Genomic DNA, 20,151 nt, shown 5'->3' on the forward strand with positions numbered 1-20,151 from the left:
AAACCTAGGCAATACCATTCAGGACATAGGCATGGGCAAGGACTTCATGTCTAAAACACCAAAAGCAATGGCAACAAAAGCCAAAATTGACAAATAGGATCTAATTAAACTAAAGAGTTTCTGCACTGCAAAAGAAACCGCCATCAGAGTGAACAGGCAACCTACAGAATGGGAGAAGATTTTTGCAATTAAAATATTTTAATGTGATATTTTAAAATACCAAAAATAGTGGGAAAATGTATGAAAAACTCAAAATTTTAAATAAAGATAGTGTGGTATAATAAATAATATATATTGGCTTTTGTACCTGCATTTCTGGCACAGAGCTTCTGTATAAAGCCTTTGGAGTTTCCTGACTCATAGGCACATCCTTTGTTATTCATAATGAGCCCCTTTCAACAACACTTAAGTTTATCCTAATGAGGTAAATTTTGGTTGGCCCCTAAATAGTTTCAGTCTGGGGACTAGTCACCAGAGGAAACATCTATGTGATTACAGGGTTAGAACTTTGAGCCCTATTCCCAGACCTTCAGGGTGGAGAGAGGGCCTTAAGGTTGACTTCAATTACCAGTGGCCAGTGATTTTAAAGTATGTCTACAAAATGAAAACTTTATAAAAACCCACAAATGATGGGGTTTAAGGAGCTTCCAGATTAATGAAGGCATCGAGGCATTGAGATGCTCTGAGAAGACTTGGAAACTCTGTACCCTATAGCCCCCAAACCTTGCCCTATGTGTCTCTTCCATTTGGCTGCTCCTGGGTTGTATCCTTTATAGTAAACCAGTAATAGTAAGTAAAGAGCTCTTCTGAGTTCTCTGAATCATTCTGGTGATTTAAGAAACCTGAGGAAGGAGTCGTGGGGATCCCCAAATTGACAGTTGGTGGATAGAAGTGGGAGTAGCCTGGGTGCTCTATTTGTGACTGGCATTTAAAGTGGGGGCAGTCTTGTAGGACTGAGCCCTTCACCTATGGGGTCTGCACTAACTCCTGGAGTTAGTGTCAGAATTGAATTAAATTATTGGACACCAAATGGTGCTGAGAATTGGTGTGGAAAACTATAATTATTTGATGTTAAAGAAAAAACACATTTGGTGTCAGAAGTGGTGTAAGAAAACAACACACATTGTTGTCACAATGACACTATTGTGCCATGCCATAGGAGAGCCAGAGGTAAGAGAAAGGACACTAACACTGATCTCATCTCTATTTAAAATGCTGATATTTTGTTTATCATGGATTGGGGGTATTAATTTTTATTTTAAGAAAATATTGCAGTGAAATATTTATCTTGATTACTGAGTTTTGGCTAGTAAAATGAATAAAGTATCGTTACAATAATCGAGGAGTCTATAATTGAAGCAAATATTTGCCTTTGGATGTTATCTGAGAGAGTAGCCATGGAGAATGAGCTGTTCTGCAGTTAAGCAAATGTATTGTTTCGAGATCCCAGGGGTATGCGACCTTTCTAATTCGTAGACTGTACTAGCCCCTCAAAATCCAGAACAAATAACACTACAAAATGGGAAGACTTGAGTTCTGACAAGGCATGGGATAGGGAACTGAGCTGGGCATGGTCCGCAGGGGAGTGACCAGGAAACAGCTACCTGGGGGCAGCAAGACTACACAGGGAGATCAGAATTGAATCCAGAGATAACAGACCAGCTACTCCCAGGTCCACGAAACAAGAGCAGACGCCAGTGCTCGGTGGCTCCAATGATGGTGGCTCTGTTTAATTCCTTCTTAGAGCCTTGAAGTAATTAACTTAGAAAAGAATAATTCAAATTCCATCATATATATGGTTTCAGTATCAATATTTGGTCAAAAAATTAAGGCATATTTCTTCACTGTGCTTTGCATAATATCTACACAGCTCTAGATTTTTGCAACTCCTAATATAACCTTGAAATCTCTTGGCAGCAACATTTGAATACCAAAGCTTTTGCTAACACCCAGAGCACTGGGCTCCAATATGCTAGTCCAAGTTTGCCGTGTGAAATCACTGTCTTCAGGCAGTCTGGAGCAATGACTGACAGCGATGTAATTCTAGAAGCCAAAAGCTGAGGCTCTACAAGAGGATCCTATTTTCTACTCAAAGCCAATTATTTTCCCAAGCTATGAAATTTTGCCACTTGAAACATTTTTCTTCATATCCTATTCAAGACAGCATCCTCTGAAATAGTTCTCCCTGTCTACACTGCCATCTCAGATACCTACGGCGTATCAGAAGTATTATGAATCAATGGATTTTATGAGACTTGGTGACAACTTTGTTATTGAATCTCATTTTTTCTAAACTGTCCCTACATGATTTTTTCCTCCATATTTTGTGGTACCTCTTGGATGACACTGCACATTTCAAAGATACTTTATCCTATCTCTTCTGTGTTGCTGCTGCTGTTTGTTTATTGGCTTGACCTGCTTTGCTTTAGGTTGGGTTTGCTAGTAGAAAAAGAATATAACAGAATTCTTCCATTCAGCTCAAAATTTTGCAGTTCTGGGCTGGGTGCAGTGGCTCATACCTATAATCCCAGCACTTTGGGAGGCAGAGGTGGACAGATCACCTGAGGTCAGGAATTCGAGACCAGCCTGACCAACGTAGTGAAACCCCGTTTCTACTAAAAATACAAAAAATTAGCCAGGCATGGCCATGCACACCTGTAGTCCCAGTTACTCAGGAAGCTGAGGTGGGAGAATTGCTTGAATCCAGGATATAGAGGTTGCAGGGAGTCGAGATGGTGCCACTGCACTCTGGCCTGCGTGACAGAATGAGACTGTGTCTCAAAAAAAAAAAAAAAAAAAAAAACACCTTATGTCTTGGTCTTTCTCCCTGACAGAGGAGAGGAAATGAGACCCCTATAATTAAGAGTCTAATCAGTGTTACTTAGCTGTTTGGTGAGTGAGGCAGGAATAAGACTCAGCTTCCCTATTGCCACTCCCCTCATTTAAACCACCCAATGTCTCAACTATCTGGAAGCAAAGTTTGGTCTGCATGGCATCTACTGAATGACACAGAGTTGTAGCAGGTGTTAAGCGCTCCCTTCCTAGAATGGTATAAGATCCCCAGTAGCTTATATAGGGCCTGCAATATGGGCCAGAGACCTAGACTCCAAGTCACTGCTCTCCCTACGGGAGGCAGCTGGTGAAGACTAGTTCTTCTCTGTCAATCACTGCTTCTCTGGATAACTTCTAAGACATTCCTCCCACGTCTATTCCATGGACCAAGGCAGGTGGAGGTCCCCCAGAGACCTTCCACATCCTATAAAGGCGTTTAGGGTCCATCCTCCTGCTGTATCCTTTGGCTGCAAAATACTGTCCACATGCACCCCACCCCATGCTCAGCCCCTCTGGGTCTCTAGGAAGATACTCCTCTCCCCATCCCTGCAGAGCAGCAACTCCCTTCAGCCCAAAGCACTGGCCTCTATTCCCTATCAGGTTAGAATCTCCATTAAGGTGCCAAAAATGCAAAAGCTATTTCTTTCTTATATGTTAGAGTCCTCAGAAGCCTCCACATCTGAAGCTTCCCCTCCCTCCACCCACCCTTTCCCCAAACCCCAGGTATGACCTCTCAGTAGATCTACAGCCCTGGGCTTTAGCAACCTCTCCTCAGCACTTACAGGATGGTAGAGCTCCTACCATCCTGACCAGCTCCATGAAATAGGGGAAAACACTGGAAGGATAAACATAGATTAATATTTACTTAAATTATCTAGTCATGCCTGGATAATATGCTTATGGGGAGAACAGATTCTTATGTATCAAAGGGGAAAATATTTGAAAGCTTTGCTCAAGAGATTTAAATTGCTTCATGTTAAATAATGTTTTAGGATTATGTATTCAAAACAATAAACACTTCAGAAGAGTTTATGATGGGCATTTTTATACTTGCAACAAAAATAAGGAAAATTTTAAAAAATTTCTCACTTTATCAAAACACAGGATCTGTTCCCCTCCCTCTTACTTCAGTTTCTATTAGTTTCCTATGGCTTCTGTAACAAATTACCCCAAATTTAGTGGCTTAAAGCAACACATACTTATTATTTTACCATTCTGGAGGTCAGCACTCATAAAATCAAGATGTCAGCAGAGCTGTGCTTTTTTGACTTGGGGGATCCTCAGGGAGAATCTCTTTCCTTGCGTTTTCTAGCTTCTAGAAGCTGCCCACATTCTTTAGCTTCTGGCCCTTTCCTGGCATCTCTCCTCTTGCCATCTCGGCTTCCACCTTCCCATCTCCTTCTCTCACTGGATCTCTTGCCTCCTTCTTTCATTTATAAAAACCCTCATGATTATATTGGCCCACTCTGATAGTCCAGGATAATCTCCCCATCTCAAGTCCTAACCACATCAGCAAAGTCCCTTCTGCCAGGTAAGGTAACACATTCCACATTCTGAGGATTACAATGTGGACATCTTGGAAGTCATTATTCAGCCCACCACACCCTTCGCCAATTTACCCGCATTTTGGCCTCCTTGACCCTGCACTCTCTCCTTTCTTGCCAACCTGGCTTCTGGCCCTTCAGCATCTCCCAGACACTAGAGTCCTTGCCCTGGCTGTTCCCTCTGTGAGGTGGCCCATCCCCTAGTGAGCTTTGACACTCACTCCTTCACCTCCTCCAACCGTTTGCTCAAATATCGCCTACTCAAGGAACACTTTTCTGGCCACCTTATTTAAACGTTCAATTCCCTGCCTTATCCCTAGACACTTATTTTCCCCTTCCCTAATTTATTTTTTCCCATAGTAATTATTATCATCTAGTATATCATCTATTTTACTCATTTACTTCTTTTATTTTCCACTTAACTCATCTTAAATGTAGGCTTCATGAGGGAAATAATTTTTTTTTTTTTTTGAGACAAGGTCTCACTCTGTCACGCAGGCTGGAGTGCAGTGGTGTGATCACACCTCACTGCAGCCTCCACCTCCAAGGCTCAAGTGATCCTCCCACCTCACCCTCCTGAGTAACTGGAACTACATGCATGTGTCACCACACCTGGATAATTTTTTTATTTTTTATAGAGATGGCATCTCACTATGTTGCCCAGGCTGGTCTCAAACTCCTGGGCTCAAGTGATCCTCCTGCATTGGCCTCCCAAAGTGAAGAATTTCTTTTTTCTTTATTTTTTTCTGCTGAAACCCTTGGACTTAGAAAGATCCTTGGTACATCATAGGCTTTCAGTAAATATTAGTTAGATAAATATGGCTGGGTAATTTATTAGAGAAGTTTCAAAGTTAATATCTGTAAGTTTTATATCTCTGGCTGGTTAGACTACCAATAAAACACTTTCCCTAATTCCAGCGGAGTGGTGACGGCCTGGCTGTCCAGTGAGTTCTGGGAATCCACTGGAAAAAGAGGGCTGAGTCCTCACTACAAAGTACACATCATTCACTTAATTCTCAATTGTGCCAGATACCCTCTGTTTTACTCTCCCCAGAGACCCCCCATCTTTGGTTGGGTAGGAGAAGGACAGTATTCTGGCTGAGTGTGGTGGGAGAAGGAACACAGAGGTCAATGGCTTTTTAAACAGACTCTCAGCCAATCTTCCATGTTTTAGATGCATCGCACTCTCACTTCAGAGGTACCCTGTGTTGTCGGTTCCTAAGGCACTGGAGGACTCTGCAGTCTAGGTTTTGCCGATGCCTAGATTTCCCTGTTACCTATTAATATTCCCTTTTCTATAAATCATTTACCACTCACTCAATTGCTGTCCATATTCCTAAGTTTTATTGTTGTTTTCTCCCCACTATTCTTCCCTTCCTTGTGATCATATGCCTGTAACAAATCCTTTTTTAAAATCTCAATTAAATGATAAAAACTGTTATTTAATTGAGGTTTCAGGAGGGGATAACACAGACGTGTGGTCATCCCATCATCACTACAAACGTTCCATGCTTACTATCATTTGAGGTCTTATGGATCAATACACTGATCCATTGTGTATTCTGTGTGTCTACTGAGTTTTTAACTTGAACTTTAGGAGAAACTATATTCCAAATTATACTTAAATTATGACTGGCCACATTTCCATTTATGAATCACACTTCCCAATTGAAGATTGCTTTAAGTTGCATGGGCATTTTTTAATTCATCTAACTTAATCCTGTGAGATAAATGAAGATCTGAGACTCAGAAAAATTGCCACAATATGCCCAAGACCAACACAGCCAGTCAGTGGTGGGCCCAGTTCTCGAACATGTCTTCTGGCTTCTGACTAAACCATGTGGTCCCTCTTTGTCATGTTGCCTTTCTTCCTACAAAGACAAATTAGGAAAATGTGTTTCTTTTCATAAATGTGACACAGCACAAAAAGCTTGCTGAAAAAATAGTCACATTCCTGAAACAATCTTGGAAGCCTCCCCACTCTGGTCTTGTGCAGGGAACACGTTTTGCTAGACCATCAGGCTGGCCACATCTCTCCAGGCTTGCTGGTCTAGAATGCATTGTTGGTATCGCCTCTCCCGCTTTGGGGCCTATTGATAATGTGTCTTAAGCTGAAAATCTTTCCTCTTGATCCCTGAGGTCCTTTCTTGGTCTCAGTACCTTCTGAAATCTCACAGAAAGCTTCTCCCCCTAGTCCCCGCAATGCTCTCACATCTTTGCTCCCGCAAGGAGATCTGCACATCTGTTTCCCATGATTGTGAACTATGAGAAGTTGTCAGGGCCTTTCAATCAGTATAACGGCCTATAAAAGCTCGCTGTATTTTCAGTTTTACTAAATATTTCTATAATTCAAAAACTATGGAAATGGATAATGTTTCTCTTCTTTGGGAATATATTTAACAGTTGTGTGTGCACCAGATGCAAATGAATATATAGAAATAAATTGTGCGTTTTATGGACTGTACTTCATATTAACTTGCTTCCCCTTGAGATACCTCAGGCCATGCTCCCGCCAGAATGCCAAAGACACTGGAGCACTTTCCAGGGGACTGTCTGTTTCTTAGTTCCAGGGAGAGAACAACAGGTAAGGTTCCATCCAAGCAATCTATGAATAAGAGCACTACTCCTCCTGCCTAAGCCAGTGTTTCTTGAGCTGAGGAGAAAATTGCAAATTGGTTATCTAGCCCAGGACTTTACATCTGAAGAAGTGATAAAACAAACAAGCAAACAAACAAGGGCAGTTGCAGAATTCCGTTTGGTAGAGCAGTGGCCTGGGGTCTAGTGTCCTCCAGCAGTGGCTGTGGCTCCTGACCAGCCCATCTCTACGTGCATCCCTTTGTGCTTCCTTTTCCATTTCTGAGTCAGTTTTGCTGGCCTTCCCACCCTTCTGTGAACTACCCAGCAGCCCTCCAATAAGTTCATTTTTGGATTAGGATAACTTAAAATAGGCAAATTCTCATTTAGGATTGAGAACACTGATTGTTAGGAAATATAATTTAAATTGCTTTCTAGAGTTTTGGGACTCCTTCCATGTGCATCACAGAACATTACAGAGACCAGAGACATAGGCTCTATGAACTGGGTACACCTTCTCACAACCTCCCTACTGTTCTAGTCATGCTCCCAATTATACAGCCTATGAAGGCAAGATCCAGGCTGGGGAATGACCCCAAACAGTCAGGGGTCATCATAACAATTGGGGCTGCCTGGGTCCAACTGTAACTGGGGATATTTTAAGAATCCTGTGATTAATAAGGGTTGGAGGAATACTCAGGAGACCATTGGAGGGAAAAGCCACAGTTCCCATGGCCAGGTGTCCCAGAAAAACGGGGATACACACAAGGGCAACCACTATCAGCCCTGCATCATCAGCACCCACTCTGGTTCCCGAGAGAGATAAGCAAGAACTCAATTGGTGATTTCACTCTGCCAATTTCTAGAGCTATGCTTCACTTGAGGAAACAATACACACTTCAGTTCTACAACTGCCTTGAGTTAAATCCCAGCTCTGCCACTTACCACCAACGGGGTTTTGGCCAAGTTATTCAAAGTCTCAGCGTTCTTATTTCCACATCAGTGAAATGGGGATAATAATGGCGCCCACCTCATAAAGCCGTTGTGAGGAGTGAATAAGTCAAAACATTTCAAGGTCTTAAAACAGGGCCTGGCCCAGCATAGGCACTCAATACTTATTAATGGTAGTTTTTTTTTTTTTTTTAATGCTAGTTGCCAAATAAATGGTGCTTGTAGTCTAAGGAGAATGAGTAAAGTAACTGAAGTTACCTTACAAGATTACTTTAAAGTCATTACAAGAACTACTAACTGTTGTATAATGGCCTGCATCTCACAAAGAACTTTTTTTTACAAGACTCATAGTTAAGAGTGTCAGTCATGGCATCAGACGGACTCAGGCTCAAATCCAAATCTTCTACTTCGTAATCAGGTGAACCTAGGCAACCCCTAAGCCTCAGTTTACACATCTATGATACAAGGTTAATAATATTTATCTCTTGGGGCTATGTTGAGGACTAAATTAGATAATAGGCACAAACAGCTTTACTCAGTGTCTGACATGTGGGAAGCACCCACTAAATGACTGTCATCATTTTTACAACAATTATGTGAGGCCCTAGGTTTTTAATTCTCATTTTCAAGATGAGGACCTTAAGGCTCAGAAGAGAATAGTAACTTCTCCAAGATCATGTTGTCTGTAAAAGACGGAACACGAGCCACGCGCGGTGGCTCACGCCTGTAATTTCATCACTTTGGGAGGCTGAGGCTGTTGGATCACTTGAAGTCAGGAGTTCAAGACCAGCCATTGCCAACATGGTGAAACCTCGTCTCTACCAAAAATATAAAAACTTAGCCAGGCGTGGTGGCACGTGCCTGTAGTCCCAACTACTCAGGAGGCTGAGGCAGGAGAATCACTTGAGCCTGGGAGGTGGAGGTTGCAATGAGCTGAGATCGTGCCGCTGCACTCCAGCCTGGGTGATAGAGGAGACTCCGTCTCAAAAAAAAAAAAAAAAAAGATGGAACAGGAACTTCAAAGCCCTGTGTTTTTTTGACAGAAACATATTTAGCCCTCCTAAAAAGCTCTCTGGTCAGCATGATATTGTAATTCTCATTTTGGGTGGGTGGATTCTCAGGCACCATTTGATTTTCTCTCAGCGAGGCAAAGGTGTTTCCGTGATCCTCAAAATTATTCCAGCTTTATTTCTATTTGTATCTGTGCCTTTTTCATGCTTAAAGTCAAGTGATCCCAACTCATAGGGTAGGTTATTGGAGTAGGGAGAACAGAAACTCATCTCATGTCCATGTCAGCCCAAGAGACAGTCTTCATCCAAAACTGTATTTTGTTAAATTCAGGTGATTCTTCTCTCTTGCCTGTGAGCCTATGAACCCTCTGGCTTTTGAAACCTCTGCCTGAGTATACCCTTGTTACCCTGTCACCCTTCATTATGTTAAACAGCATCACTCCAAGCCTGGGAACTTGTCAGTTTCCAGAGTGAAGAACCATAGTTTCAAAACCTCAAATTAAAAACAGGGAGAAAATGTTCTATTCCATCCATCAGAAGGAACTTCGTCTCCTTGAACTTGCTTTCTCATACCTCATCTCTGTTCTTTGTCTGAATAGACTTGACAGAAAAATTATTTGGATGTGTCATGTGCTTGTCATCTCAGACCAAGAAATTGATGGTTTAATGCAAAATGACATGACAGTCCAGGAATTTCATACATAAACCTACCTCACACTGCTTTCAAGAAAGTTATTCCACCTGGGAATTCTAAGTAACAGTTTGACACTGCCCTAATCTCTTGGACACTGATTTCTTAGTGAACGCACTAGCCCTGCAAGGGAAAAGGAAGTAGGAAATATAATCTCATGTCTCCAAAGATGAGTCTCTTTCCATCAAAGGAAAAAGAATCTTTATCTTCTTCAATGGAAACAAAAATCTCCTTGTGTCTCTGTCTCTCTCTCTCTCTCTCCCTCTTCCTTTCCCCACTTGCTCCCTCCCTGTCCCCACAAAAATTCTCAAAAGTGCTCACAACATCCAACAACCCAAATACAAGACCAGGAGTTGACTTATCCTGCTTCTAGGATTACTGTGTGCCAAACAAAATGGTCCAACACTAAATAATTACAGCACAGCTGGCTAGCAGGAAGCCTCTCACCTGGGGCAGTAGGTCTAGTTCCTGACACTGTGTCAGTCACCTGACTTCTCTAGGCCTCAGTTTCTTCACCTGTGAAAATGGGTGGTACGTGGTGGGGAAGGGGTGGGCAATTTGATATTTAATGATGCGCTTCGTGATCTCAGCTTGGGAAATTTTGGCTGCCTCCTGAGAACAAAGAACGAATAGAAAACTGTCTAAGTCTTTCCCAGAAAATGGATAATTATTAGTTTATACATAGAAACTATATAAAAACTAGAGATCTGTATACATGACAACTAAAGAAGTAACAAAATAAATAAGATCCAAGTAAATGTAGAGCTGGAAGGGCTCACAGAGATCCTCTGAGCATTTCCTTATTCTACAGAGATGGAAGGTAAAGTCCAGATATATCAGGAGTCAGAAACCCACATCCCCCAGCTCACCGTCTCCAGCTCTTCTCACATGCAGGAGGCCTGATGCTGTCTCCCAGCCACTTGGGTTAGAATTATAGTACTCAGCTTGAGAACTAGTGTTCCCTGAACTTTTTGGCAAATGGAATCTTAGGAAGAGAATGATGAATGGATACCCGTAACTGCCTTGGAGATATTAGGTGGAAATCTCTCACTTATGCATTTTTATGGGTACAAAGGGAGAAACAAGAAGACAGAGCAACTGGACGTTTTTATTGGGGAAATGGCTCTGGTAATTATCTCAAGATAATGAAGGCAGTGCTCTTAGGGAGAAACAAGGGAAATTACATGCTCATTTTGGGTGAAATGAGCTTTTTCTAGGACTTTTCTAAGACTCTTGTCGTTTATAAATGACATCCTTTCCTTGAAAATCAGAAAAAAAAATTGTATCTCATAGGGTATTAGTTAATAATTATTTCTCCTACTGCGAGTGAAATTAATATGCTCAGATGTAAATATACTAATCTTTCCAGTTGCTGCTCTAACCTGATTTTGTCTTCAGGTCTGAGTGTGTCCAAAGCCTGTCATACATCAACATTAACTGTCCTCTGTTACATTTTATACATAATTGTTTATTTAACTGGTGGCTGCTTTGCTCACTAGGAGTGCTTATATTATAAAATGAATTAAAATCAAATAACTTCATGAACAAAACAGTGATACAGACACCAATTATTGTTTTGCCAGCTTTTACATATATGGCAGCCTTAACTGTTACCTAGAACCATCTATTAAATAAATCAACCATTGCACGTTGCACATTGACAGGCAACAAAGAATGGGAAAATTCTGTTGCAATTTGACATAAGTAGAAAACTAAATTCACAGTTGAGAACGTAAGGAAGGTGGAAAAGTCAGTGTGCTAATCCTCCCAACAGCTAACGATTCTTTTCCTATGTGGTTGGATGGGAGCCAAACTGTCAGCTAAACCATGAGCAACATGTTTTAATCATATAAACCTTTAGACAACACAATGATATAAGAGAACGCTTGGGAGGAGAAGGGTTTAATTCTTTCTTCACTGTTTCACCAGAAAGATGTTAGATAGTTCTAAACTCCAATCACCCCTTTTGGTGCACTATTTTAATAATGACTGAATTTATCTAAGTACCTAGCTTTAAAAAATGTGGTTACATGTATTTTGAAAACCAAGCCAAGAAACACAAGACCCATAAATCCTGAAGCATATTAAATGACGGTTCCTTTTTCCTTAATCCACCACCGCAAATATCAATTAAATGTAATTATATTAAATAGGATCCCCTGAGAGCAAATAAAGATTTGCCAGAACACAAATTGCTACCCAGGTGAACAATATATAATTTTCTCGCATACACAGACAAATACCGATGGTATACTCCAGAATGTAATGCAACAAATGTGTGTTTACTATAATACATACATTTATTTTTTTCTTTGCTACCAAAATGGCAAAGGGCCAAAAAACACAAATGAAATATATGAGTTTTTCTCTTTTCTTGGATGAGAGGATAAAGATTGCATTTTATATTAATAACTGCTAATTAAAAGGCTATTAATCTGACAATAGTAAATTAATGAACTCTGCTAGAAGCAAATGCCAGAAATAAACTTGTAAGTTTTGGCAAAAAAAAAAAAAAAAAGTATTTAAGCAACTATTTTTCTTATTAAAAGCAAATGTTTTACTGAGCTAACTATGAAAGGAAGAAATGAATCCACAAATAGGAAAATGAAAACAGGTAGGATAAGATGGATTTGGTTAACCATTTTGGGAGCTAGCTATTCCATGCCTCTGGAAGTGAAAGAACAGGAAGTGGTGAGGCAGAGGACAGGGGTGAAAAACAACTTTCCCAATTATAAAAATGAGCTGCTCGCAGATGTTTGAATTCAAAGATCCCAAGGAATATATATACATACCTACACACACACATATATATATATAGAGAGAGAGAGAGAGAGAGAGAGAGAGTCAGCTCTGTAGCCCCAACTAAAATGCAGTGGCACGATCACAGCTCACTGCAGCCTCCACCTCCTTGGCTCAAGTTATCTCACCTCAGCCTCCTGAGTAGCTGGGACCACAGGTGCCCACCACCATGCCCAGCTAATTTTCTTTATTTCTTTTCTTTTCTTTTCTTTTCTTTCTTTCTTTCTTTTCTTTCCTTTCCTTCTCTGTCTCTCTCTCTGCCTCTCTCTCTCTCTCTCCCCTCCCCCTCTCTCTCTTTCCTTCTTTCTTTCTTTCTTTCTTTTTTTTATTTGCCCAGGCTGGTCTCGAACTCCTGTACTCAAGCAATCTGCTCACTTCAGCCTCCCAAAGCGCTCCCCAGCCACCACACCTGGGTGAAATATTTCTTAAGAAAATTTTTTCTTCTGCAGGAAAAAGGAACACATGCCATGCTCATGTTCTCTTTCATTACATGATATGTCAGGTATGAATTTCTTCTGTCAGATGTTTTTAGGAATAGAAATTTAATTCATTTTTGGTGTTATATGGAAAACCTTGAAAAATAATCAATTTAAGATTGAATGTGCTGATATGTCAAATATTTTTAGTGTTTGCTCTCTTAAAAGCAATAAAAATAATTTTCTATAAACAGAATCTTGGAAGCCCAGGCACTTTCCTTTTCCTACTGCTCACTCTCTTCAGATTGGAATCTCTCCTCTGCCCCTCAATATTGACTTTCATAGTAAGAATATCCCAATGTCAGGTCTAGGCAGTGCCAGAGGGAAACAGAAATTAGGGCTTTTGAATCTACTGATCCTCAGCTTTCTCAGCTAGAAAATGTCAGAAGTAGTCACTAACAACCCTTCTCATATTAGTGATTTGAGGATTTCTCATCAAATTATCAAATAATATGACCTTCAGATAGGACTCCCCCTGGTGAAACAGACACTGTCTATACACGCTGGTGTACAGAGCTGTCTGTTCCTCCCCTTCTTGGAGCCCAGGGAAAGTTCTTCATGAAACTTGGCTTGAGGGATCTTCTTCCATGGCAGAGATACCCCTCAAGCTGCTTAGAAAGACTCATGAGAAGATGGGGCATCCTGGTTTTGTTGAGCTGATGCTTGGGGAGTACAAGGACCAGAAAGACAGTGATTATTTACCCTGAATGATGGACACCACCACCCTTCTCTCAGGCCAGCTCTCCTGGAATAGAGTGGTGAAGCGGATGGACTCCAGAAGGACCCCTTTTCCCTTCCCACACTGCTACCCTCTCCACTCCCCTTCCCCCATTCTCAACACCCTTAACTCCTTATTCTCCCTAAAGTTTCTTCTTTTCTCTGTTAGGCGTACTAAACCCCAAGCTCCCTGTTCTGTCTTGTAAATCTTGACAGGCTCTTCAGTATTGGATAGTTAGTTTTAACTCTTCTCTACTGCCCTGCTCTGCAGCTGGGTGGGAACGTGGGGCAGCAGCTTCCTTCCTAGGATGGCAAAGGAGAGGGAGGTTGGAGAATGGCCTTGCACATTGGGAGATGCCCTCTTTTCTTTCCACCCTTCCTGCTCCACCCACCTCCCTCCTTTCTTCCTTCCTTTTCTAGGGAACCTCAGAAAGACTAATTACACCTTTTAGTTTATGGTGCATTCTCTACACGGATCCAAGGAAGGCTGCTCTCTCAGTCGGTTAATTATTAGTTATCCCTTGTCTCCCATTCCCTTTTCCTTCTCCCCTACTCATCCCAGTTAACCATTCTAATGTTTAATACACATCTTGTTATGTATGTTCTTATAAATTTCATAAGGTACTTTTCTGTATATGTCTTTTAATTTATCTGAGTGATATTATAAACCTCATGTTACTTATAATTGTCACTCAGCATCTCAATTTTAATACCCTGTCTGCTGCTTCCACCAGCTGCATAGCACTTCATGGTGCGCAGCCACCACATCGCACCCAGGTGGTGATGGAGCAGTGACTGCCTCCACCCACCTTCAACCACACATAGCACTGCACATGTCTCCTTATGGACACTTGTGAGAATGTATTTGGAACACATCCTCAGGAGTGGAATGCGTTAATGTAACTGAGTCCTGCCAGGTTGCTCCCTGAAAAGGCTGTGCCAAGTGACACTCCCACTTATGGCACACAACTCTTCTTCTATCTTCACCTCCCTAACCGTATCTGGTACTTAGACACAAGTTCATTAAGAACAAATATCATATTTTATGAAGTAGAAGGAACCTTCTCTACATTCTTGGGTCCATTGCTTCCAAAATTCCTCCCAAATTTTAAAAACAATGATGTATATTTGAGCATATAGGACATATTTTCTTTTTAGAAAGAAAGGGATAATATTATTAAATTGCAAAAGGCATAGAATGAAAATTGCACTAGCTCAGTCTAAATAGTTTCCAAATGTTCTATGCTAAGAAGAAATATAAGTGGTGTGCAAGGCTCTAGAAGAAATATATCAGGGTCTCTTCCGAAGATCTAGCTTGAAAATAGTCTCACCTGCCTACCCTCTCATCCATTCCATCTTAATTCAGTTTCTTCCTGAAAGCTTTCTCTAAACCCCTAGGCTGAATAGGTGCACGTCCTGTATGTCAGATCTGCCTGTTGGCTTGTCTGTCTCTCACCCTAAATTCCATTAGGCAGACTCCATGAGAGCAATCCTTCCTGTCTTGTTCATAACTGAATCCCAGTGTCCAAAATAGCATCTGAAACATACTGGCAATTTAACAAATATATGTTGAATGAATGAATGTATAAACAAGTAAATTGATTTTGGATTGCCACACCTTAATGCAGGGTTTGCTATAGGACTTGGATTGAATTAATAAATGGAGGCATGAGCAAATGACCAATTCTACCCCCTTTGTTCTCTCTTCCCTTCTGTCCTTTGGGCTCCCCCATCGGATCTTCCTCCTTGAGTTTTCCCACATTCCAGATGGGAGGACAGGGCTGTTGCTAGCCTAGCTTTAACTCACTTTACTGTCACTTACCCCTTTCTCACTCCAAGATGGGGGAACTAAAAGTTGTGCACTCCAGGGAAGGAGTGAGAAGGCACAGCCAAGAGGCACTGTTCCAACTCAGTGTGCATGAGTGGCTCCCTGCAGGGCAGGCCACCTAAGTGCACACACACCTTGTCTCCTTTACCCTCCCTCTTTTCCTCTTCTCTCCCCTTTCCCCTCCTCCCCCACAGGCTTTATTCTTCAAGACTGTCTAATGAAAGGCTGGTTTAGGGATGGAGGTCCCCTGATTACACACAGATCTATACATGCACATACCAAAGAATGCATATAATCACATTTAGACAGTTTGTTTTCATATTCTATATAGTTTATGATGATACAAAGTTGACAGTTTCTCGGCATCATTTTCCCTAAATAAGCCCTCTATATTTTTCCTGGATGTGAAACACTGTTTTCACAGCCAGAAAAGAGCACTTGAGAAATTCTTGGGGACTGAGTGGTGCTTTGGGCCATCTTCTTTGGTTAACAATCAGTGAATAAATCATCTTAAATTCTGTTTCTACCTAATTAAAAGAAGCAAGGGAGCCTTTTGAATTAAAGCCATCCAACTTAAACGATTTGGACCAGAGAACTTGAACATTTGATAGTGCAAGCCTCAGCCAGTTGCATTCCAAATATGATAATACATTTACTTGTGCTGCAGATAGAATCTGCTTGATGTTTTCACTGACGGTCTCTCACCTCACTATGTCAACCTCCGTATTCACCCGGATTTGCAACAGGACATTGACAGCACAGATTTCAGAGTGCTAACTCACTATTCACTTAGATAATTTTTAAAAAGAGAGCATTTATGCTAAATGTATGATCCTTGAGGACATGGTCTATCACCCACAGCTGTGAGCACAGAGTCTTACTCATGCAGTAAGATATCAAGATTGATTTTCTTATTGATATAACTTTTAAAAATTGAATTAGTACTATTGTTAATGCTGGCTCTACTTTATTAAGTTGAGGACAGTTGTTGAGACCTGTATGGACCCCCCTCTTGCCCTCAGACATTATTCAAGTAAGAGCCCTACCACCCCTGGCAAGAGTTCATCTTCCCAAACCCTTTGGGGTCCTTAGAAGAAAGGATCCATTTAGAGGCAAACTAAATAGCCTCCATTTTCAGTAAACCAGATTACCCAGATGGGCAGAGAGCATTTTATTTAAAAAGAAAAAATATATATATTAGGTAAGCAGATTTTTTAAGAAGACCTCCATCCTTGGAAAATAAATACAGTTTTATATCTCTGTGCCACGGAATTTTCTCCAAGTGACCTGAGCCAGAGGATAATTCTGCCTGTAATTGAGGAGTATGAAAACCCTCAGTAACGCCACTGCATAAGAGTGTTCAGCTTCCCAGGCACTGCCTTCTAGATACTAAAACTCCTCAGAGAACAAAAGGATGGGTTGGTTTGGCCTGTGATTTGGGTACACTGGGATGAGTCATCAGATCAGTCCTCCAACTCTAGATGATTATAGGTGCTTTATGGAAATGTATCCTTTAAGACAGGACATAAATGTCATCTTATTTCTGGAACAAAGTAGGGAATACATACATACTACATGCTACACGTCAATACACTAGGCACAAAAGGAAGACCTGAAGACCCCAGAACTTCAGTCTGAAGTCCAGTCTGAAGATTAAAAATAATAGCTAGCATTTACTCAGCAGTTTTCACTGTTCTGAAACACTGTTCTAAGCCCTTTACATATATTAACCCATTTAATGCTATCACTGTCCCTGTTTGACTAATGCAAAAACCAACTGAGGCACAGAGGAATTGAGCATCTTACTCAGAGTTACATAGCTCAACCAAGGCAATTTGGTTCCAGGGCTTTCTTCTGTGTTACTGCCCCAATTCTGCCTTCTCTAGGCACTGCCCAGTTTAGAACACAGCTTTGCAGTATACACAACCTGTGCTTAATTCTGCTCAACAAATAGACTTTTTCTGACACTCCCCCTTGAACCCAGCACCGTGTTGAGTTCCAAGGGGACCTACAGTAGGCACATAAAGCACAGCCCCTGCCTCCCAGGACCTCATAGTGTAGGGAAGAAAATGTGGCAGAGCTTCTGACCAATAAGAGTGGTGGGCACCTACCCAGCTGTCTCATCCCCCTAGAAGGAGGCAGAAAAGATTCTGGGCAGGGCCTCTGCTTTCTCTCCCAAGCCCAACCTGATTCAAGCTGATGGCCTGCCCTTCTACCCTGCTCAGGCCTATGCCCCCGGAGGCTGAGAAGCAGTAAGCTGGCTGAGCTTCCCACCCAAGCAGGACAGGTCCAGAGTGACTGTTTTGCAGAATGGCTTCCATTCAGGAAGTATCCTGTGAAAAGATTAAAGGCCAGAGCTAAAATGAATTAAGGGGATATCCTAGCCTCAATAAAAGAAAGAAGCCTGCTAACAACACATCTACAGAACCCCAGAATTGAGGGCACAACCACATGGGTGTGACTCCTCAGATGAGAAAAATGCCTCAGTGGTTATTATTCTGGCATTTCTCCATCTTGTTTTGTTTTGTTTTGTTTTGTTTTTTAGACAAAGTCTCACTCTGTCACCCAGGCTAGAGTTCAATGGCACAATCTCAGCTCACTGCAGCCTCTGCCTCCTGGATTCAAGTGATTCATATGCCTCAGCCTCCCAAATAGTTGAGACTACAGGCGTGTGCCATCACACCCAGCTAATTTTTGTATTTTTATTAGAGATGGAGTTTCCCATGTAGGCCAGGCTGGTCCTGAACTCCTGGGCTCAAGTGATCTACTCACCTCAGCCTCCCAAAGTGCTGGGATTACACGCGTGAGCCACCACACCTGGCCCATCATTCTAATAAGTAATTGCACTGATTTGAATGCCTTGATTCACGAGAGCCACACCACCTGCCTTCTCACAGCTTCTTCAGAGAACCCACACAACTGGCCTAAGAACCAGGCCTGGAGCCCACTCCCTGCCTCCATAGCTTCCTCCTAAAAGCTACTCAGGACAGTTTGAGCCCTGGGCAATATATCAAGATTCCATCTATCAAAAAAAAAAAAAAAGCAAATTTGAGTCTTTTTCAGGAATTTTGAAGTAAATGTTTTTAATCTACCAGAGCTCATTTACGAATGTGAAGCTATCATTTCAATTGCACCTGACATCATATTGCACAACTTCAAACTATATTACAGGTCTACAGTGACCAAAACAGCACAGTACTGGTACATAAATAGAAACATAGACCAATGGAAAAGAATAGTGAACCCATAAATAAAGTCACACACCTACAATCATTTGATCTTCGACAAAGTTGGCAGAAATGAGCAATGGCAAGGGGATTCCTGATTCAATAAATTGTGCTGAGATAGCTGGCTAGCCATACGCAGAAGAATGAAACTGGACCCTACCTTTCACCATATATAAAAATTAACTCAAGATGGATTAAAGACTTAAATGTAAGACCTAAACTGTAAAAATCCTAAAAGAAAACCTAGAAAATATGATTCTAAACATTGACCTTGGCGAAGAATTTATGACTAAGTCCTCAAAAGCAATTGCAACAAAAACAAACCTTGACTAATGGTATTTAATCAAACTAAAGGGCTCTGTGCAGCAAAGGAAACTGTCAACAGAGCAAACAGACAACCTACAGAATGGGAGAAAATATTTGCATATTCTGCATTCAACAAAGGTCTAACATCCAGAATCCATAAGGAACTTAATTCAACAAGCCAAAAACAACCCCATTTAAAGTGGGCGAAGGACATGAACAGACACTTCTCAAAAGGCGACATACAAGCAACCAACAAACATATCAAAAAATGCTCAACATCACTAATCATCAGAGAAATGCAAATCAAAACCACAATGAGATACCATCTCACACCAGTCAGAATGGTTATTATTAAAAAGTAAAAAAAATAAGATTCTGGTGAGGTTGCAGAGAAAAGCAACCTTTGTACACTGTCGGTGGGAGTGTAAATTAGTTTGGCTACTGTGGAAAGCAGTTTGGAAATTTCTCAAAGGACTTCAAAAAAACTACCATTTGACCCAGCAATCCCATTACCAGGTATATACCCAAAGGAAAATAAATCGTTCTACCAAAAAGACCCTCATATGCTCACCACTGCACTATTTGCAATAGCACAGACGTGGAATCAACCTAGGTGCCCATCAGCAGTGGATCGGATAAAGAAAATGTGGTACATATACACCATGGAATACTAGAGCCATAAAATAAAATTATCTCCTTTGCAGCAACATGGATGCAGCTAGAGGCCATTATCTTAAGCAAATTAATGCAGGAACAGAAAACCAAATACTGCATATTCTTTCCAATAAGTGGGCGCTAAATATTGGGTATTCACGGACATAAAGATGACAACAATAGACACTGAAGACTACTAGATGGGGGAGGGAAGGAGAGAACTAAGGATGGAAAAACTACTTTTCAGGTACTATGTTCACTACCTGGGTGACAGGATCAATTGTACCCCAAACCTCAGCATCACACAAACCCACACATGTATTCCCTGAATCTAAAATACAATTTGAAATAAAAAAAAGAAAAAGAGTGTGCCTGAGATAACATGTGATGAGCAAGACTTACATAATGTATGCATCAAAAGACAAAATATTGACTATGAAGCAAGCTTTCTTTGTGGGTTTGAAAACACAATTCAACCTCCAACCCCATTCCTCCCTCAACCATACACACTCCATCTTGTTTCATTTTAAGTCAAGATTATT

Source organism: Mandrillus leucophaeus, unplaced genomic scaffold, assembly GCF_000951045.1.
Source record: "Mandrillus leucophaeus isolate KB7577 unplaced genomic scaffold, Mleu.le_1.0 Scaffold888, whole genome shotgun sequence".
Classification (NCBI taxonomy): domain Eukaryota; kingdom Metazoa; phylum Chordata; class Mammalia; order Primates; family Cercopithecidae; genus Mandrillus; species Mandrillus leucophaeus.